This window comes from Carassius gibelio, chromosome A4 (assembly GCF_023724105.1).
Source record: "Carassius gibelio isolate Cgi1373 ecotype wild population from Czech Republic chromosome A4, carGib1.2-hapl.c, whole genome shotgun sequence".
NCBI lineage: Eukaryota > Metazoa > Chordata > Actinopteri > Cypriniformes > Cyprinidae > Carassius > Carassius gibelio.
In genome coordinates, this window is record NC_068374.1 from 13,381,819 (window position 1) to 13,404,138 (window position 22,320).

Below are 22,320 nucleotides of genomic sequence, written 5' to 3' on the forward strand. Positions count from 1 at the left end.
CTCCATCAATGATACAAGTGGTGGTTCTGATATTTCCATCCTCAAGATTGGAACTGCTTTGCTAGAGATGAAAAATGAGAAGGAAATACATGTATGGTAATTTAAAGTCATTTTACATTCCAGTTGTCCACATTACTCATGCACAACTTTTAAAAAACAGTGCTGCCAGTGCTTTACTGTAAAATCAAATGTACTGTGAATTTTAATACAGCGATGAAATGTAAAATAGTCAAATATACTAAATGAAACAAGTTAATATCACTTAAATATTTAGTTCATTGCACTAAGTAGAAAAATTACTTGTGAACTCAATTGATCAGGAGCGTTGAACTGAAGTGTTATTTCGGTAACAGAATTGATTTTCAACTTTTTATTCTTCTGTATTATTGTAAATACATATTAATAAAGGATAACTTCATCATAAAAAGAAGGCTTAAAAAAATAATTGTTTGCAAATAATATGACCGTCAGGCTTACAAAAAATATAAAATAAAATGGTAAACTGTAAAAGGATTGGTAACACTTTACAGTAAGATATTTGTAAACTAACCATGAGCAATACATTTGATTACTATTTAATACAAATATAGCGTTTAATTGTTTTTTTTTGTAAATGTTGAAATTAACTTTAACTAAGATTAATACATGCTGTAGAATTATATGGCTCATTCTTAGTTCATGTTAACTAATAAAACCTTATTTTAAAATGCTACCAATTGATTGACTGCAATTGACTTAGCAGACAATAAAAATGAAATAAATATTATAAAAAATAATAAAGGAATATATGTAAAATCAAGAGCAAACTAAATATTTTGTAATACCTCAGTAAGTTGCCTAGCTGCCTCTTCTCTGCAGAGCAGTTGTGTGTCTTCTTCAGAGTCAGCATCAACTTCTCTGTGTGTGTCTAAAGTAAAAAACGAAATTACCTTTAAGCCAGTTGTGTAATGTCTCCATGTACTGCAAAATGTGTATTATAATCAATAATAATTAAAAATACTGTTAAATAATATTAAGGGAACTGATTTATTTTGGCTGAGATGTATTTATTTAGTTTAACTTTGACTTGATTTATTTTACCTGAGGTGACAGGCTTGCAACATCACGCTCCCTGTTATTTTTCTGTACATTTGTGCTCCTGTGGGGTTCTTCTTCATCATCTTCCAGAAATATTTTGTACTTGTTTCTTCTGTGATTTTTTTTTTGTGTGTGTGTGTGAATATAGTTATCTTCTAAAAAAGATAGAAAAGATAAAAACAATTTTCGCCTGTCGGACATTTCACCGTCACAGATAATTAGTACGCGTGACTAGATCTTCTTTGCGCGATCATTGCTCTGACAACAAGTCTCGAGAACAGCTGATCCTTGATGAGCGAGCTATCAGTCAGCATCTTCATTAGTTCAGGATGGACATAAAATATGTCTTGGTAGATTTTTTCCACAGACAACACTGTTTATATATGTGAACTTTCACAAATAAAACACAAAAATATGTCAAAACTACACCCCGAGGCCATTCATAAGTGGGACATAGAAGAGGAAGCATATATCCTGCTAACAAACGACGTAACAGTTCCGTAACAAATTTTTGGTAATTCCACGACTTACCAACTGACAACATAATTACGACGTCGCATGCCCATAATTTTATTACCATCACATTACCAACTCATTGTCAGTACGTCGTCCTAATGTAGTAATATTACCAAGCACTTCCCAGGTACTCTATTGGTAATAAATTGGTAACTTCATGACTTACTGCCAATGTAACTGCAACGTTACTGGCCTGTAATTCCATTACAAGAACATGGCTGTGCATTTTTAGTCTGCAACGTACATTCGCCATAATTTCACAAAAAGAACACATTTATTCGCTTGACAAAAACAAATGATGTTCTTGTAACAAGATTCGGGAGGAGCACATCAGATGCTTAATCAACACAGGTGGACCACAATCAAGTTATCAATTCCAAAGTAGAAATATCACTGACTTACCTCTATCCACTGACGGTTTATCAGCATCCCTCCTCCACCCCATCTCCTCATTTCGAGTTCAATTTATGAATAGACAGGGAAGGGGGGGGGGGTACTCTAGGTTCGGGCAATTCCTGAGCTTTGAGCCCTTCCCCAGACAGCACGCCAAATACGCATACCATACCTCAGCTAATCATATGTAAGCATGAACTCGTGAATTAATTATTTTTATAAAATTTCTTTTTGAGAGACAAAGAAAAAATAAAGGAGACATCCCCATGCAGTTCATAAATGTACAATGAAAAACGAATACCATAAATTTGCTATATGCAAGCGATAAAAACAAAACACTCTTTTAGACTTTATGTATCAGACATCTAAGCTCAGTGTTCAACACCCACCTGCAAGTTTAGTGCTTTGTAAAAAGCTCAGACTTACTCAATCCCCTATTATCTCAGGCAAAAGTGTCCAGACACTATTTGTCAAAGAACATAAAGGGTTTTCTCCTATTTGTGAAATGCAGCATCATAAATTACAATTAAGACAAAACAAGGGCATATAACTATCTATATTCTATCTATCATTTGCACACTGTATTGGGATAATTACCAAATTCAATTATCGACTAAGTTTAAATGCATAATTGTTTATCACCTATAAACTATATGAGTTAAGAACAATTTCTGTCAGACGCGTCCGATTAGAGAACTGAGGAGCTGATGATACTGCACATGTGTGATTCAGCGTGAAGCAGACTGACACACAGAGTGTCTGAACCAGTGCTTTAAGTGGGCCGGTACGCACTGGTACTCAGTACCGCCACTTCCAAATATAGCTCTTGAGCGTACCACCACCTCTCCATGCGCCCAGAACGTGCTTTTAGCGTACCGGTACGTTCATTTGGACATCTGTTTAATAGAGGTTTTAATCTTTTGCCTGTGCTCACTGCCGCTTTTCAGAGCGCCCTTCACAATGCAAGCTTTGTAATTCATCCCACCGATAGCAGAGACTACATTACCCATACTCCCTTGAGTTTTACAAGTGAAAAGCGCATGCGTCGCTTTTCCCGCTGTCAGTAACAACTCAACGTGGTCGGAGTAAATGTTGAGACGTGCACACTCGGCTCGATAAAAATTAAAATACAGTGAACAACACTTAGAGGTCCCATGACATGGATCATTTCCTTATCTTTAAATGCTTTTTAATGTTCTCTTAGGTGTACTTATATTGTTAGTATGATTTTTACATTTAAAATTTAGAAATAAAAAGCATTTTTAGATCCTGATATTAGCCCTCTGGCTTGAATGCTCTGTTTGAAGGGGCGTGTCTGCTCTGAGACGCCGAGTAAACCACAGCTGTTGTGATTGGCTGACATCTTTGCATTCGAAATGCGTTCATGTGGAACCCCTCTCAAATATAACATTATATATATAATATATTTACTATTACAGCTGTCGAGATTAACAAATCGTGGAAGTGTTGATTATAGGGGAACTCATATTAATCTAAAAAAAAAAACTCAGAAAGTGAAATTTTCATGTCATAGGACCTTTAATGAGCTTTCCTGGATTCAGACTCTGAGTACTAAAAAAACATGGTCAGAATCAGCTGACTCACTAGCTGACACCCCATCAAGCCTACATGATATCGCTGTAAGTCAGACGCAAGCTAATGAAGTAATGCAGTAGCTCTTTCAGGTAGGGTGACCAGAAATCTAAACTGTTGTCCCGAATCCCGAATCTGGCCCTAATTGTCCCCGAAAATTATACTAAAGCAAAATTTTGAGTAGTTATTGTCTGAATAACATTAAAAACTGTCTGCAAAAGTTGTGTCGTCCTGGAACCAGACCCTGCCGGCTGCTCATTGGCATTTTTTTCTAAAAATGTTCTAAAAAAATACTGTAGTCCATAGGCGGCTAGGCACGAATTTAGATATTCATTCATCTAATTAATCTATATGCACAAAGACAATACAACCTTTTTGTCCCCTTTTTGTTTTAAAGCTTGATGAAGAGAGCGTAAGTTGCTGCAGCTGTGAGCAAGACAGTGATGCACGTGTACAGGAGTGATTGACAGTTCGGGCACTGTGTACAAAAAATAAGTTTAAGCTCATTAGCATTACAGAAAGGTCTGATTTACGCACTGTTACAGCAGTCATTGTTTTTGAGCCGTTTTTGTCGAGCACAAAAGAACCGGTGAACCGTTTTCTTCAATCGGTTTATGGAATTAACTGTCCGAAAGAACTACTGGTGATCCGAACACCGATGCAACCGGTTCTTGACTCGTGAACGAGTTAATGTATCGCTCATTATCTGGCTCGGCTCTGTGTTTATCTTCAGTTTTCTCTTCACAGCAGTTCAGTCAGTGTACTGTTTGAGAAAATGAATTACTCTGGGATATTGGTTTAACTCAGAGGGAGTGTCAGCCACATTAAGAAAGTTAACAGCTTAAGTCATTTGTGGATTAATGCATATTGGAGACGCGAACCGTTTAAAACGATTCAGTTCGATTTGGTGAACTGGTTAAAAAAGATCTGGTTACATCGAATGATTCATTCGGGAACCAGATATCACTACACTCCTTTGTTTTGAACTCTATCACAACAGACACAGAAGAGAAGACAATGCTGAATAAAGTTGTAGTTTTTGTTATTTTTGGACCAAAATGTATTTTCGATGCTTCAAAAACTTTTAACTGACCCTCTGATGTCACATGGATTACTTTGATGATGTTTTTCTTACCTTTCTGGACATGGACAGTATACCGTACACACAGTTTCAGTGGAGGGACTTAGAACTCTCAGACTAAATCTAAAATATCTTAAACTGTGTTCATAAGATAAACAGAGGTCTTACTGGTTTGGAACGACATTAGGGTGAGTTATTTATTACATAATTTTGATTTTTGGGTGAACTAACCCTTTAAAGAGTTTACATTATCATGACTGGTTTCACAATTTCATTTGATTACAGTAATCATGTCAACTAGGACTAGTTTGTAAAAGTAGGTTTTGGACATTACTCAATTTCGTACTTTGTCAACCTCTCCCCAAACTGAGCTCTAGGATCTGGCCAAGTTTCAAGTCTCTAGGCCTTTTTATGGCAGAAAAAAAAGTTCCTAAAATTACAAGAGGGTTCCAGCACTGCGTACTTTAACACCTAAATACCACCACAATTCTGTTAAAATACCAGTATATCTTTTCACTTTTCTTTGTATACACAGATAGACAGATAGATAGATAGATAGATAGATAGATAGACAGAGCTGAAACAAAGACTTTAGACATGCAAATATGGTGCACTAATGACGCGTTTCCTCCGCAGGAACTTTACAGAGGAACTAGGGACTTTGGCCTGATACTCGATGTGTTTCCACCGCAGGAACCAGGAACTAGCTAAAGTTCCGGGGGAAAAAAAAGGCCCCTCAGAAAGTCCCTGCTGGCGAGGTGGTACTTTTTCAAAGTTCCGGAACTTTCGGGGGTGGGACTTATGTGCTAAACATCCTGATTGGTTGAGTTCATGGAGCATTCTTTGAGTTCAACCACCATTTATTCGGATAAACATTTTCAAAATATTACAGTTATTGTGTCATGAAATGTAATTTTAAAAGTATTTAAGGCGAGAATGTAGTTGTTTAAAACTCAAATCTATGGTTTATTTTTTAAAGATTTAGCCTATTTAAAAATGTGTTTCGCCGATCTCGGAGACGGTGAGCTCCACTCGATCAGCGGGAGCTCAGTCCTCAAGTACACTGTGTTTTATGGTGTCTCCTTTATCTATACACCTTTTACCTATTTCTTTATTATTCTCAGGTAGGTAAGGAAAGTCGACCCTGGACAAAACTATAAGCATTTAAAAAATACTTACATCTTGCTCAGTAGACTTCCCTGTGGTCAGTTCTTGCTTACGGCTCTTAAATTACTACTCTTGCAGACCATAACTTGTCAATAATAAAATACAAGTTTTATTAAAATTAACAAAAGTTATATCAAAGTACAATAGTAAAGTTACAAAATCAAGGTATAATCAGCTGGTATCAGGCGTCGAGGGATACTGTGCTTGTTCAGTATCCGTCGGTCGAGTCTCTCTCTCAGTCTTTTATACACAGACGTCGAACGCTGGTTCTTCTGATGTCATCACCTGGAGTGCAGCCAACTCCTCTGCCGAGGCTTTCAGTTGTTTATGTCGCATTGCTTTAGCCCTTTTCCTCTTCTTTTTCCTCTTTAACAGTCGGTGAAATACACCTTAAATACTATATTGTCCATTTATCATAAACACTATTTCTAATACATAAGTGTTTCTACTCTAAATCAGTCACTACATACATTTCATGCAAGTAAGCAGTTTTCTTAATGTTAGTGAAGTTACACAATACATTTTCCATATAGCATTAATCACAGGGTTACATCTTTGTACTTAAGCAAAAGCATTATTACTACTTAGGTTACAGTACATCTGTATAGCATAATATAACTTTATAGCAAATTAAGCATTAATCAAGACAGTACAATTGCAAAATCATCATCTCCATTAACACCCACTGCTTTGCAATTTTGCTGGCTGATTTCATCCTAACATCTTCAAGCTAAAGTACAGTTCAACATGTTTTTTAAACTTGTTATATTTTGCAAGAATCATATACACAGTGCCATCATGCATCAGTAATTTGGTTTGAAACACATCCATATAGTTTTCAACCCAAACTCGAGCATTCTTTCTTTCCCCTTGCACTCTTTTTTTTTTTTTCTAATTTCCAGATACAGTAGTATCAGGTGACCAAATCTTTGTGCTCTGCTTGACAATGCTAAGATAGTGTCAAAATCTTGCTCTCAACAATCGTCCGTTCGTAATTTCATGTACACAAGCCTCAATCTGACGCCCCCAGGGGTCCTCACTCAGAAACGCACGGCTCTTCCCCTCTCTCTGAAATCCTCTTCAGAAGCCAAGAGAGGGGATCTGGCATTCCAGGCATACCTTCTGGTGTGCGAGCCGCTTGTTTGATTCTTTGCACCTTGGGGCGTGAAGGCGGGCTGAGTCAGAGTTAAATCCTCCTTCTCCAGGAATTCCACGAATTTCTCTGCCTATAATAAAAAGCAGTTCATCAAGTTTGACCACTTTTACACCTTCATCTGTAAATTTATTATGCAAGCAGTGCACAAGAATCTAATCCCCCGATCTCCAATCTGTACCAGTCTTTACGTTTAAAAAGATTGTATTTTTTTTTTTTTTCAAATGTCTACATACACTCCAGTCATCAATGCATAAGATTCAACATTATATTCTGCATCATCATAGTCATTAATCCACATAATGAATGTATTCTTGTAGAAACATTCCTGGCATAAATCCCCCATTACAAAGTTCACTCTTAAATCAGTCAGAAATTGACAGCATCTCATACAATTATCTTGCCCAATAACAATCCAGTAATAAAATTTTCTTGTCAATAATTCTCCACCTGGGGCTCCCCTTAATTCCTATATGAGCATTAAAAGATTTTTTTTTTTTTTTTTCAAATTGTGGTCCTTTGTATTTGTTCTTACTTTACTCAAAGTTACCTATCATATTAGGTTTCCATAATAAATCATGCATACATTTTCAGAACCAATAACCCACTTAAATGAAGTTCAAAAATAATAAATATAGAAAATAAAAACTTAAAAACATATGTATGTAACCCCCCTTTTTTATTTTAATTTATATTATTATTTTTATAATATCATATTCACTGTAATACAAAGACAGTTGTTTACCAGAATTTCCAAAAGGTTGTCACCGTTTCCTGACAAAACAGCAATGCAGGTAGAATCATTCTTAGAGTTATCCTTGGTATATCACTCAACTGTTCACCCTTCGTGGCACTCTGTTGAAATGCCATGTATTTCAGAAGTAAAGTCTCAGACCTTATGCACCAAAGGAGTGTTACGTTCGGTCAAGGTCTTTCCATGAATCCCTCTTTCAATGAGCACTTGTTTGTCCTCTTTATCTCTACTCCTACTAAGCCCAACCACCTGCAAGATAATATTAACGACTGTAGAATAACAGATTTTTAATAAACTTCTTATCAGTCCTCCAAGGCCCTTTAGTTCTCACAAAATCAAAATCCCAATGAAAGCTCCTACTAGTAAAATAATATACAGTATCAATTATCCATTGTCTGTATCCTGCATGTAATTTCATATATTGTGGTATAACTACTGTCCAATACAATGGGTACGGAGTCATACTTTTCCCTTTATCTTCTTCAGCATAATTCTCTCTATTATCCATATATATGGGCTTATACGAATAGACTTCTTAAGCCAACATCCCATTAATTCCTTAATTAATGTCCAATCTTCTAAAATAACTATCTAAAGGCATATTTAAATAAGCCTTGTCTTCCTGTAAAGTAATAAACAGTCCAATAAGCTTCTGTCAATGGTCAAAACCTTTTTGACATCTAGAATGCCACTGATATTAACTGACATTTTATAATTAGGTTTTGATATAGTCATAACATTATGGTATTCTGGGATTTCCTTAGAAATAGCCCAAAGTATTCTGCTATCCTTTACCTGAAATCTCATCCAAACTACAGGAAAAGGATAGTAAGCGCTTAGCCAGGTATTTTTATATTTAATATTTTAATTTTTATCTTTTATACTCATTACATCATGATGGTCTCTGTTTTTTTTTTGTTTGTTTTTTTAGCTTTAATGCTTTTCACAGTAATGCTCTCCAAAATATTAGTTCCTGTATCACCAAATAACTAAAAATAAATAATACAAATTAACTGTATTATCATTTGATCCCTTTCAGTTACATTTTCAGTAAGCACATTTTCCCACAAGTTCTCAATCCTTTGGAATATACACTAATTCATTCAGTAGTTTCACCTAACCAATATTAATATATAATAATATATTAATATTAACCTATGTCAATATATAAACCAATTTATCCATGCAAATGGATCCCATAATTTTTTTGTAGTTTCATACATTGTATATTTATTGTCATTATAATATTTTTCACAGTTTCTTTGGAATGCACGTTTATTATCATAAAATCCATATTTTACACATTGGGTACCTCTATCTATCGGAAATGAGCGGAGTTTCGATAATCTGGGTTTCTTTATTTAGCATAATTATGTCTTCTATGTTGCCCATGTACCACCCTAGTATCTCCCTAGGTCCAATATAGAGTATTTGCTGCAGGCAGTGCCAAATCCAAATTTTCTTTATTTGTGTAATGTTACATGGGCTTGACCTTATTCTACATTTCACTAATGTATCTTACCCCACTGTATATTTTTTAATTATTTCCTCACATTGGCTACATCCTTCCAATGTTTTTAGCTCACATGACCCTGAAAAGAATTTAGTCACTATAGTACAGTGGGAAACTTCTTTAACAGTAATCTCATCAACCACAATCAATTTTGTAGTGAAATCAATTATTGGCCAAATTCCTGTTAAAATCACAACCCCTGTTACTAATAATACCGTCAGACAAGGTCATGGTATACAGGGTTTTCACCAGCGTTGTATTTTCCTGGCCCATTTCTCTCTCTCGTCTCCGTCTTGTAATTTCATCATTCCTGAGAGAAAAATAAACATAACAACACAATAATTCAAACCACCCCCCTTCTGAACCTTTTGTCAATTTACTCACTACTTAATAGTGTGCCAATTCAATGTCAACCGCACATGCTAGAATTTGTGGTTCAGAATTGGTGGTCATATTTACAACAACTTTAAACATTAGTTTAATTCAGACAAGACTGCTGTAACCCCTCCATAATTGGCTCCCTGCCCAGGGATAATACAGCAGCTTGCTGGCTGTTCTGTCTCCAGAATGCAATCGGACACACAGAACTCTGCTTCTTTTCACTATTAGTTTATTTGGACATCTTTCTTCATCTAATTGTCCAAAATGGCAAGGCACATTGCTATTTGAGTCATCGGATTCTCCACATCTCAGAAAATCAATTCTAGGTGCCATTATTCACTCACCTATATTACTTTCTAATGGTGTTTTAGCAATGGTGCCTACGGACCAGATAATTCCAGTTTCCTTATCTGGCCGGCATGCTTTGACCTTCTTGTCAAAGCAAGTTTTCAAGCACTCCAGCTCCGTTCCCAGACCTTTGGGGTCAACTAGGAGCCATTTACTTTGAATGTCATCCATATTTCTCTTAATACGGTATGACCATAGATAATCGACGCCTGAATTTCCCAGCTGTTGTTGATAAGTCATGTTATCAACTTGCAATCTTGAACCTTCAATTTTGCCTTTACTAGATAAATCACCAAAGGTCTTGTTCCAAGACCAAACTTTATGTCTGCCATGTACCAGCAATTTACTGTGTTTTAATGTCATCGAGACATACATCGCATTCAGTCACATATTCCCTGTCCACAAACAATCACAAACTGTTTATTTTACTCCAAGCCGCTGTGTCATTATTACTTCAACTTTAGGGAAACTAATTCTACATTCTTGGCAGAGAACACACAAAGCTGCTTTAATTTCTCCAGGAGTTTTGTAATCTTGATCTCTCTGTATTTTTGGCATAGTTAAAGGTTTACTAATCTTTTTTGTATTTTTTTTATTATTAATATTGCTTTTTAATTCCTCCCTGGATTTGGGGTTGCTTATCGCTAGTGCTTCCCACCACAGTTATTCTTCAAAACTACCACAAATAGCACACATACACCTATGCTATATAACATGTCAGTTTAACAGGTTTAAGCAATCTACCTGTCTGTCTGGCTTTTTCAGGCTCAATATCCTTCGCTATATAATTATCATCGCATCTCGTCCTTAGATTAGTTTCAATTCTAATCACACCTCTCTGGTTATTAATCTCAACCAATTTAACAAGCTCATCCTAATCTCATTGATAATTTTCCTGCTTGAATTAAATTTTTTTTGTCCTTGGTTTTTAACCAAAACCAAATTCCTCTTACTCCAGAGGCCATTATTTGCTAATTCCACATTGTTTATCAACTATTTAATTATTTTATCATTCTTAGTAATTAAATCTTTAAACGGTTTATTTTTATGTTTATTGTCTAACCTGATCCAGGTCTCCTACTCGGCAAAAGTCTTCTGGCTGGTCTTTTGACGTTTGATCTCTGTAAGATTAATATAAAACATTAAATCTTCCATATATTCATCCCATCTATGATTACAATTGGCCCGTTTCCAGCTTTTTAGAATCCCTATATGTCTCTCAGCTATTGCCTTTGACTCTGGGCAATATCTTATAGCTTTAATTAAACTTATATGTTTTTCAGTTACAAAGTCTTCAAACTGTTTTCCTATAAAATCTGTGCCGTTGTCACACCTAATTATTTTCTGGCCGGCCCCAAGCTACCAGTAATTCATTAACATCTTTAATAATTGCATTTGCTTTTGTCTCTTTTTAACGGCTTTCCCAAAATTCGTCCCGTAAAGCCATCTACTACCATCAATAGATATTTATTACCATCTTTAGACTTCGGGATCAAAAGGTCCAGCGATGTCCAAAGATCATTCCTGGTTAACTCTGTCTGGTATAATAGCTCCAGAATCACTTCGTATTGTGTATTATAGCCTTTACGCATGCACTGTTCACAATTTAATCTTATGTTTCTATATTTCTGTCTCCAGTTAGAAATATGTATTTTATTATCTGTCAAAACTTTGCAAACTAAATTTACACTTGGGTGCATAATTTGGTCATGTATTTTCTGTATTATGTTTCCTTCTGTTTCTTTAATCACTATTCGTCTCATGCACGCTAATTTATCAACTTCATTATTTCCTTTGTCTGCCTAGGAATATCCTGGCTGATGTATCACTGTAACATCAAAATCACTTATTATTATTATTTTTTTTATCTCTTGCCAAAATGTTGCGTGTTCAATTTGCTTACCTTTTGACTTGGTGTAACCGTTCTCATTCCAGATTTGCAAATTGTCATTAATTCCTTTTGCAACTGCAATCCGTCACTATTATGGCCTGTAAATATCCAAGTTTTTCAGTGTTTTCAAAGCCTGGAACACTGCCATGAGCTCTGCGTACTGTCCTGTGCCTTGCACTACTCCCTCATTTGAAGCTATGACCTTGTTGCTCTGTTTCAGAATCAAAAGCCCAGTGAGCTTCCTCGTCAGTGGCCGTTTTTGAGCCATCTGTGAAAACAACTGTATTTTTATAAAGCTCTAATTTCTTTTTCTGTCATTTGTTAAGTTCTTTTTGTCTGATTTTCATATCTGGATCTAGAAGCATACGTTCCCATCTCTGCCATCAGCTATTAAGCGCACGGTCATCCTTTACATTGTTTTGGAGAGATGAGCTAATACTGCTGTTTTCATGTTAACAAATATTATTTGGCCCCTTGCCAGGCCTTTCAACTCGGAAATATCGTTTTCTAAGTGCTGCCAGCTCTTTCTTCACACCAGTAAATTTAAGTTCTTGGATCTCCCAGCTTCCAGTCATAATTTTACCAGGTATGTTACTTTTCTTTTCTCTTACTATTAATTGGTAACCTGTTTCATCTGTTTCCAAGTCAGCCTCTAAATTTTTCTCATCATTTCCTCCTTCCAGCTGTCCTGAGTTTAATATAGCTGTTTTAATTTCTATCAACGATTCTTCAGTTTTATTGTCTATTTCAATTGTCCACCTTTGATAATCTCATAAATAAGTTTAGACATCTGCTAAAGCCAGGGATTAAGTCTCTAACATAACCCGGTAACCCCATTGTTTGCTGGCTCTGTCTAACTGTTTTTGGGGTCTCAAGTTGATTTACTCTGACTTTCATTGACTAAGTAACCCCTCTGTTACCTGCTGAAATCCAAAATCCCCAAAATTCGACTATATCAGTCATTAATTGTCTCTTTTTTATATTTATTTTCAAACCTGCCTCCGCAAGTCGTTTCAACAATTCTGTTACAAGGTTTATTTCTCCATTTGACACAATTACTATGTTGTCTATATAAAGTTCAACGTTTAAATCTTTCAGCATTTCACACCTTAGCCTACCAATTGAAAAGTTTTAGGCGAGTTTTAATAACCCATCAACAAACGTCGGTAAATCAATTTTCGAATAAAAACGTCTATCTCGTATTTTGTTTAACTGTATCTTACGCGTTAATTACATAACGTTTACCCGGTCTTGTTAAACGATTCAAAGCCTCAAAGTTTGTAAGAAATCTATATGTCCCGTTCGGTTTCACAGCTAACTGGATTTGCCAGTTAGTAATAGCTCCTTTAACTTGTTTTATAACTCCCTGTTCTTCAAGCTCTTTTATGGTTAAAGTTAGTTCAGCCATTCCGTTTTTATTAATTGGGTATTGCCTTTGTGGTTTATGAATTCCACCCTCGATAACATGTGCAAACCTATCATCTACTTTGCCACAGTTATTTTTGCTCCGTACATATGAAGTAGCCCTGACATTAACTGGTCCTTATCCCATTGTTAACCTTTAATTTCATTTCTGATTCTTCTTAATTCTTTCTCCTAATTAGCGGGTTTTAATCTTAAAACCTTTTTCAGATCTTTTGCTGCTAATAAATTTTCAGAACTTTCTATAGTAATTCCATATCGTTCGCCTGTTTTTCCCGTTTTAACTTGTCCGTCATTTGTTTGTACCTGTATCGTACTATTTATCTCTAAAGACTCAGTTGAGACAGACATTCATGCATGTGTCAATCAAATACTCTGTTCCATGAATATTAATATATACATTTTCATTTTCTTCTTTAACTTTTGGGTCACACAGTCTCTGTTTCAACTGGCCAGCTTAGCTTCATTCTGTATCAGAGTTGACTCGCTCCTTCTTCTTAGTTTTGCATGTTTCCTGGTCGTTCAATTTAGAGCGTTTTTCCATCTTTTGATTTACCTTAGTCCTCCTAATCTTTTTTCCGTTTTGATTTTTGTTCTTAAGGTCTTCAATTATTTTAGTTCGTTCTGCGGGGGTCATATTACCATTTTTCACTTCTGTGGAAGTTTTCATTAGGCTATATCTGTTCTGTATATGCACTCTGGTCTTCGTGCGACTTCTTATTTCCTACCTGTTTTCTAAATGCTTCTGTTAATTGTAATTCCAGCAATTTCGCATGTACACTATTCTGGTTTTCTTCAGTTTCTTGTGGAGTTACAACTTAAATTGTCTGTAAGAAGTTGTAAATCCAGGAGTTGCTGGCCGATCCTGGCTGTTTGTCTTTGCTTTGCGACCTGACCATCACAACCCTACTTAATTCTGTCCTTCAGTACTATTACGTCTGTACATTTTAATATTTCTATTTCTTTTTCCAGAGTTTTAATTTCTGATTTTAGTGAATGAACTAGGCTTTTTCCAGTTCTTTAACTATTTTTCTATTATTTGGTTTGTCACTCTTTGTTATTCCATCTGACCTCTTCTTTTAATCCACAGTCTAGATTCTTTATGAATATTTTCTGTTTCTCTACTTTCACTATCTTCAAAATATAGTGAAGAATCTGACCTGTCTGAGTCATATACAACTCCGACACCTCGGATTCGTTTTCAGACTCTGCCTCACGCTGTTGTTTTTTTTTTTTTCTGTCCCTGGCAGGAACATTCCCGACGGCTGAGAGGATCCTGGCTGGTTGTTGTCCTCCCTTTTCTCAATAAATTTTTCCAGTTCATCCTGTTTTATGTTAGTCATTAATACATTTATGGTCAATTGACCTTCCTGTGACATATCTGTAATTCCCAATAGTATGCCTTCTAATACCGAATTAACTGGGTGTTTAAATTGTCCTGTTCCCATTAAAGTCATATGTATTTAATTTTCTTGTCTGTGTAGTGTTTCTTTTATTACTGCTGTTATTATTATCCTGGCCTCTAAGCAGGAGCTTTCTGCACTACAGAATTCATCTCTGTAATCAGTCATTACTGTATGTGCTACATAATTCCACTGTGGACAGCCAGAGGTTATTCTCACTGTCACTGCGTATTGCGGTCCGAGCTGGGCTCTCATACTTTCAATCTCCTGTAATGCCTGTTTACCCAATTTATTGAAAATTGACCCAGCTATTCCAGAGCCAGTTATTATTTATTTCCATTTAGTATTACAACGCCTCCTTCAATTATTTAGATTAAACTGTCTCTAATAAGCAGTCTTATTCTGCCTATTTGTAGCTCGTATTATTCTGGTATAAGGGTGTTTTCGATGAGCAATGGTAATAACACTATCTCGTTCCTCATCTTCAATTATTGGTATCGTCAATCGGATTTCTTCCACTTGTTCGAAATCGTTAATACCAATTTGATATCTTTTAACTCTTACCATGTCTAGCAAATGTCCTTTTTCTCTTTTTAACGCTTTACCGCACATGTAATAAATCTCTATTTTGCCTTCCATCTTTTTTGCTAATAGTTTTGATTACATTTTCTGCCTCTGGAGTTTTGCACTGCAATTGTATTGTACAGCTTTCATTTTTTGCTAGTTCTTGCATCCATCGCAATACTGCTAGACCCACTACACTTTCTGTGAAGTTTCCTAACTGCAGCCCCTCCTTGGTGGGAAGCCAAAGTAGTAATTCTCCTGGGTCCATTACCTGGACGGATGTCTCTGCCTGTAAGGCTAGTTTCTGCCATCCTAATACATGAGAATCGCCTCATGTATATTCTTGAATAAAGATATTGCTGGATTTTTCTTTAGCTTTTGCTGCCATAGCTTAGCCTCTTTAATATGACTCTACTTAGCAGTTTCTTTCGCCTTGTTATAGGCCTGTTACTGTTATCTTCACTCTTTATTTCTTATGTGCACATTTAACCCTTTCTGGGCTGCCCTTTCTGGGCTATTTAACAGTAAGCTTCTACCCTTTCTGGGCTGTATTCATAACAGTAAGCTTCTACCCTTTCTGGGCTGTATTCATAACAGTAAGCTTCTACCCTTTCTGGGCTGTATTCATAACAGTAAGCTTCTACCCTTTCTGGGCTGTATTCATAACAGTAAGCTTCTACCCTTTCTGGGCTATTTAACATTAAGCTTCTACCCTTTCTGGGCTATTTAACAGTAAGCTTCTACCCTTTCTGGGCTGTTTAACAGTAAGCTTCTACCCTTTCTGGGCTGTATTCATAACAGTAAGCTTTTACCCTTTCTGGGCTGTATTCGCAAATACTGGTCCACCCTTTCTGGGTGTTTCGTCTATTTCCACCCTTTCTGGGCTTTTTCACTGCTTAGTCGTCTTTTATGTAGTAATTTATAATAGTAAACTACGCTTACTCTATTAGCCAAGCGCTCAATTGTCTAATTCTGGCCAGTAATTAGACAATTAAAGCACGTTGGGCGCCATGTTTTATGGTGTCTCCTTTATCTATACACCTTTTACCTATTTCTTTATTATTCTCAGGTAGGTAAGGAAAGTCGACCCTGGACAAAACTATAAGCATTTAAAAAATACTTACATCTTGCTCAGTAGACTTCCCTGTGGTCAGTTCTTGCTTACGGCTCTTAAATTACTACTCTTGCAGACCATAACTTGTCAATAATAAAATACAAGTTTTATTAAAATTAACAAAAGTTATATCAAAGTACAATAGTAAAGTTACAAAATCAAGGTATAATCAGCTGGTATCAGGCGTCGAGGGATACTGTGCTTGTTCAGTATCCGTCGGTCGAGTCTCTCTCTCAGTCTTTTATACACAGACGTCGAACGCTGGTTCTTCTGATGTCATCACCTGGAGTGCAGCCAACTCCTCTGCCGAGGCTTTCAGTTGTTTATGTCGCATTGCTTTAGCCCTTTTCCTCTTCTTTTTCCTCTTTAACAGTCGGTGAAATACACCTTAAATACTATATTGTCCATTTATCATAAACACTATTTCTAATACATAAGTGTTTCTACTCTAAATCAGTCACTACATACATTTCATGCAAGTAAGCAGTTTTCTTAATGTTAGTGAAGTTACACAATACATTTTCCATATAGCATTAATCACAGGGTTACATCTTTGTACTTAAGCAAAAGCATTATTACTACTTAGGTTACAGTACATCTGTATAGCATAATATAACTTTATAGCAAATTAAGCATTAATCAAGACAGTACAATTGCAAAATCATCATCTCCATTAACAACTGTAAAAAATAATTCAGTGGCTTAGTAAATTTCACAAAAATAAAGAGCTATATTAACTTAATAAAATCTTTTGAAATCATTTAAGTGATATTTTGAGTGGGTCAGATTAAAAATAATAATTAAAAATCCAACAAATAATTTCTCTAAAATTTACATATATTATTTAAGTTTATGTAATGAAAATAAATAAGTATTTAACTAACTAATTATTTTTTTAATATACCTTCAATATTTCTGGTGAATTCTAATAGAAATATTTGATAATTATTTACTTGTACTGATCTGTTTTAGAAACTAAAATTATTAAGTATTTCCTACCAATTTTCCTAAATAAAGTTCCAGCTTAATAAATGACAGTTAAATAAATTGAGTAAATTTCGCGGCTAAAGTGATCACGTGTGCAGCTCCGCTCCGCAGGAAAAAAAAAAAATCTGCTTTCCTCAGCAGCGACGTCGACTAGCCATACACCTCACAACTCCTGGTAAGTAACGTTAGTCAGCTAATCCTACTTACGTTTGTAACACTTTATTAAAAAGTTAATAATTATTAAGCATTTCCTAACAATTGTCTTTGTATTTTACGTCATATTCAACAAGTTTCGTAGCTTAATCGAAGTCACCTGAAGGACGGCTTTCCTCAGCAACGGCAAGACCCGCACTCCTCTCATATCATGGTACGTTATGTAATTTATCCAGCTAGTTAATACTAATTATGTTTGTAATGTTTAATTCAGAAGTTAATTATTAAGGATTTCCTAACAATTGTGTTTGTATTTTGCGTCATCTTAAGAAGTTTAACAAGTTTCGCGGCTCAAACAAGAGGCACCTGTCACTGAAGGACTGCTTTTCTCAGCAACGACGTGAACATTACTCGAATTTCCTGTAAGTAACGTAGTCATTTTATAACTATGTATATTTGCAATAATGTATTCAAAAGTTGATTAAACATTGACCGTGTGTACGTGTACATAACAGTGTAGTTTTCTAAGTTAGTTAGTGGGGCAGCCATATGTATGTTAGTTTTTTTTTTTTTTTTTTTTTTTGGAGTGGGTTAACGTTCGTACTATTTTGATCACCGTTTATTTCAACCGCCATTTGAAAGTCTAACGATAAGTGTAACCGTGGTCCAGCAACTATAACTATACATGCCCAATGGAAAACGATTTTGTACAGGTTCCCCTTTGGGGTCAGTGGCTTGTCAAAAGGGAACACATCATTTATGAACTTTCAAATGACAACATTCTGTTTTGTAAAAAGCTGTCATTTTTTTGTAAAACATCATAATTACTACATGAACTCAAGTATGAGCTCTTAAATCACCATTACAAATACGCCATGCAAAAGTATTTAAAATGGCGTGGACATAACATTGACTGGTGCGTTTTAATCAGCTCCCACTATATGCTCCATTGTAAAATCATTCTAGTACACTGAAACTTATCACATACAATATCGGTCAAAAGTTTGAAAACATTAAGCTTTTTAATGTAACAAATCCAGACCTGGTGGGTATTGAAGGACAGCCGAGGCTGGGTGAGGGGTACGTTGTTTTAATTGAGTAAACTTACTAAATTTCTTAAGAGTGTGTTTAAATACATTCATTTTGATTTGAATTAAGTAATATTTTTGTTCCCTGAAACAGATCAGTTTAATTTTCCATCCTTAAATAGTTTGATAGAAATTTCACAAATATATTATGTGTATTATAAATAAACAATTTGTTAGTGAAATACTAAATTGTTTTAGTGGAAAAAATAAAATATATCTGTACATTTTAGATAAAATAAACTGTTGTATTTTTAGTCAGTTAATATGTTTACATTTATGCATTTGGCAGACGCTTTTTTCCAAAACAACTTACATTGCATTTCCAGGTACACATTTACAATTTTATAAATTTTTGCTAGCGTTGATGCTCTACTGTTTGAGCTACAGGAAAGCCATCTTTTGTATAATCAAGTAAACTATATTCAGAGATTTTATTAAGTTAATAAAGTTAAATATTACTGTAATATTTACTAAGCCACAGAATTATTTAGAGGGTTAAGGGTTGAGTGTGAGGGTTAATGCAATGCATATTTTTTTCAAGTAGTGCAATTAAACAAGCTTTTTTTGTTTCAAAACCATTAGTCATTTTACTTAAATATTAAACATGTTTATAAAGAAATTGGTTGAAATAATGCGGACCTCAATAAAAGCCTATAGCATTGATTTACAGCATAGAAGCTCGCAGTTGGTCTCTTTTCATTTTTCTTTTAGGTTTATTGTTAAAAATAAATGTCCCTATGTAGAAAATTAACCTGTCCTGTTGTTAAGAAGAATGCTGTTAATTTTTGCAACTCCTCCCCCTAGTACACTTTGTTTGAGATTTTACCGATCATATGGTCCAACAGAATGTTTGCTTCTTCAGGTGCTATTTGTTTTGTGTATTTGTCACTTTCTTGTAACATTCAGGTTTGAATGTTAGCTCTAACCGGTTATCTTTAAAATTTGCCTGTAGGGTTCAGCTGATCTACCCGTCTTCGTACAAGCAGAGTTGGCAGAGGAGGTCATAAAAATCTACATCCTTCGGAACAATGATGGGGCAGTCAGCGATGTAATCTTGGGAATCACCGCAGAGCCTGCTGCCATCTTTTGGGAGTCACATTGGATTTGAGATATCCCAAGACCCACAAATACAGGTCCTTCTCCAAAAATTAGCATATTGTGATAAAGTTCATTATTTTCCATAATGTAATGATAAAAATTAAACTTTCATATATTTTAGATTCATTGCACACCAACTGAAATATTTCAGGTCTTTTATTGTTTAAATACTGATGCTTTTGGCATACAGCTCATGAAAACCCCAAATTCCTATCTCAAAAAATTAGCTTATTTCATCTGACCAATAAAAGAAAAGTGTTTTTAATACAAAAAAAAAGTCAACCTTCAAATAATTATGTTCAGTTATGCACTCAATACTTGGTCGGGAATCCTTTTGCAGAAATGACTGCTTCAATGCGGCGTGGCATGGAGGCCATCAGCCTGTGGCACTGCTGAGGTGTTATGGAGGCCCAGGATGCTTCGATAGCGGCCTTAAGCTTATCCAGAGTGTTGGGTCTTGCGTCTCTCAACTTTCTCTTCACAATATCCCACAGATTCTCTATGGGGTTCAAGTCAGCAGAGTTGGCAGGCCACTTGAGCACAGTAATACCATGGTCAGTAAACCATTTACCAGTGGTTTTGGCACTGTGAGCAGGTGCCAGGTCGTGCTGAAAAACGAAATCTTCATCTCCATAAAGCTTATCAGCAGATGGAAGCATGAAGTGCTCCAAAATCTACTGATAACTAGCTACATTGACCCTGCCCTTGATAAAACACAGTGGACCAACACCAGCAGCTGACATGGCACCCCAGACCATCACTGACTGTGGCTACTTGACACTGGACTTCAGGCATTTTGGCATTTCCTTCTCCCCAGTCTTCCTCCAGACTCTGGCACCTTGATTTCCAAATGATATGCAATATTTGCTTTCATCCGAAAAAAGTACTTTGGACCACTGAGCAACAGTCCAGTGCTGCTTCTCTGTAGCCCATTTCCTGCACACACCTGTGCACGGTGGCTCTGGATGTTTCTACTTCAGACTCAGTCCACTGCTTCTGCAGGTCCCCCAAGGTCTGGAATCGGTCCTTCTCCACAATCTTCCTCAGGGTCTGGTCACCTCTTCTCGTTGTGCAGCGTTTTTTGCCACACTTTTTCCTTCCCACAGACTTCCCACTGAGGTGCCTTGATACAGCACTCTGGGAACAGCCTATTCGTTCAGAAATGTCTTTCTGTGTCTTACCCTCTCGCTTGAGGGTGTCAATGATGGCCTTCTGGACAGCAGTCAGGTCGGCAGTCTTACCCATGATTGCGGTTTTGAGTAATGAACCAGGCTGGGAGTTTTTAAAAGCCTCAGGAATCTTTTGCAGGTGTTTAGAGTTAATTAGTTGATTCAGATGATTAGGTTAATAGCTCGTTTAGAGAACCTTTTCATGATATGCTAATTTTTTGAGATAGGAATTTGGGGTTTCATGAGCTGTATGCCAAAATCATCAGTATTAAAACAATAAAAGACCTGCAATATTTCAGTTGGTGTGCAATGAATCTAGAATATATGAAAGTTTAATTTTTATCATTACATTACGGAAAATAATGAACTTCATCATAATATGCAAATATTTTGAGAAGGACCTGTACTCACTTGAGTTGTTCCAAAAACTGTTTCTTGAGCTGGATTCTCCAAAACTCTGTTAATGTTCAGAGGTTAAAAAATTTTCTTCTTGCATAGTAGTGGTTCATGATAATCCCACAGAATGGGTATTCCTGATGTAAGTGTTTCTGTTATCGGATTAATTCTGTTGAAGATATATTTCACCCAAAAAGATGATTTTGTCATAATTTACTCTCCCTCAATTTGTCCCAAACCTGTACGAGTTTCTTTCTTCTGTTGAACACACAAGATATTTTAAGTGAAGTGACGTGACATTCAGCCAAGTATTAAAGAGTGTTTGTTAACGCAGTTAAAGGTTGCCATTGACTTTGCATAGTATACTTTTTTTTTTCCTACCATGGAAGTCAATGGCAACTTTCAACTATCTGTTAACCAACATTCATTAAAATATATTTTGTGTTCAACACAAGAAAGAAATTCGTACAGATTTGGGACAACCCGGGGGGCGAGTACATTATGACAACATCATCTTTTTGGGTGAACTATCCCTTTAATATTGATGTAAGTGTTGCTTTTATTTTTTTTATGGTTTAATGTTGAGTGTGACTGCAAATGGCTGGTATGCACCAGGAACAAAGATGTCATTTCTCTTACGGCTATTGTATTTTACATGTAATCTACTTGAATACTAAGATGGATGAAATGTTTCATAAGGTTTAATCATTTCCCTTATGGCTACTTTACAGTTAAAATTTTTGCAATCTACTGGAATATTAAAATGGATAAAATGTTTCAAAGGTTGATTTTAGACTTTGTCTTATGTTTAATTGACAAATAAATTTTCAATAAAAAATGTGTTTCTTTCTTTATTTGGTTTTATTATATTAATTATAAAGGGTAAATAGTGTAAAAAAAAAAAAAGTGAATGCAACATTTTGATAATTTATAGTCCAATATTAAGTTAAATTCACTTTTACATGTAGTAAACGTAGCAATTTTTTTTTGTTAAATTTCATCCAATATTTCAATTATATCTACTCAATATTTTTTGTTTATTTTACATAGAATTACAGT

General features: G+C 35.6%; 1 long non-coding RNA gene across 2 annotated transcripts; it reads left to right on the forward strand.

Moving 5' to 3' along the window:
- The first annotated feature begins 16,101 nt into the window (after window positions 1-16,101).
- On the forward strand, window positions 16,102-21,096 carry LOC127969951 (uncharacterized). 2 transcript variants are annotated; one of them, XR_008156434.1, is made up of 4 exons: window positions 16,102-17,532; window positions 17,648-17,724; window positions 17,841-17,932; window positions 19,551-21,096. It is a non-coding gene; the product is annotated as an uncharacterized LOC127969951 (long non-coding RNA). The 2 variants fall into 2 exon arrangements; XR_008156433.1 differs by having other exon boundaries at window positions 16,105-17,724.
- The last annotated feature ends 1,224 nt before the right edge of the window (window positions 21,097-22,320 follow it).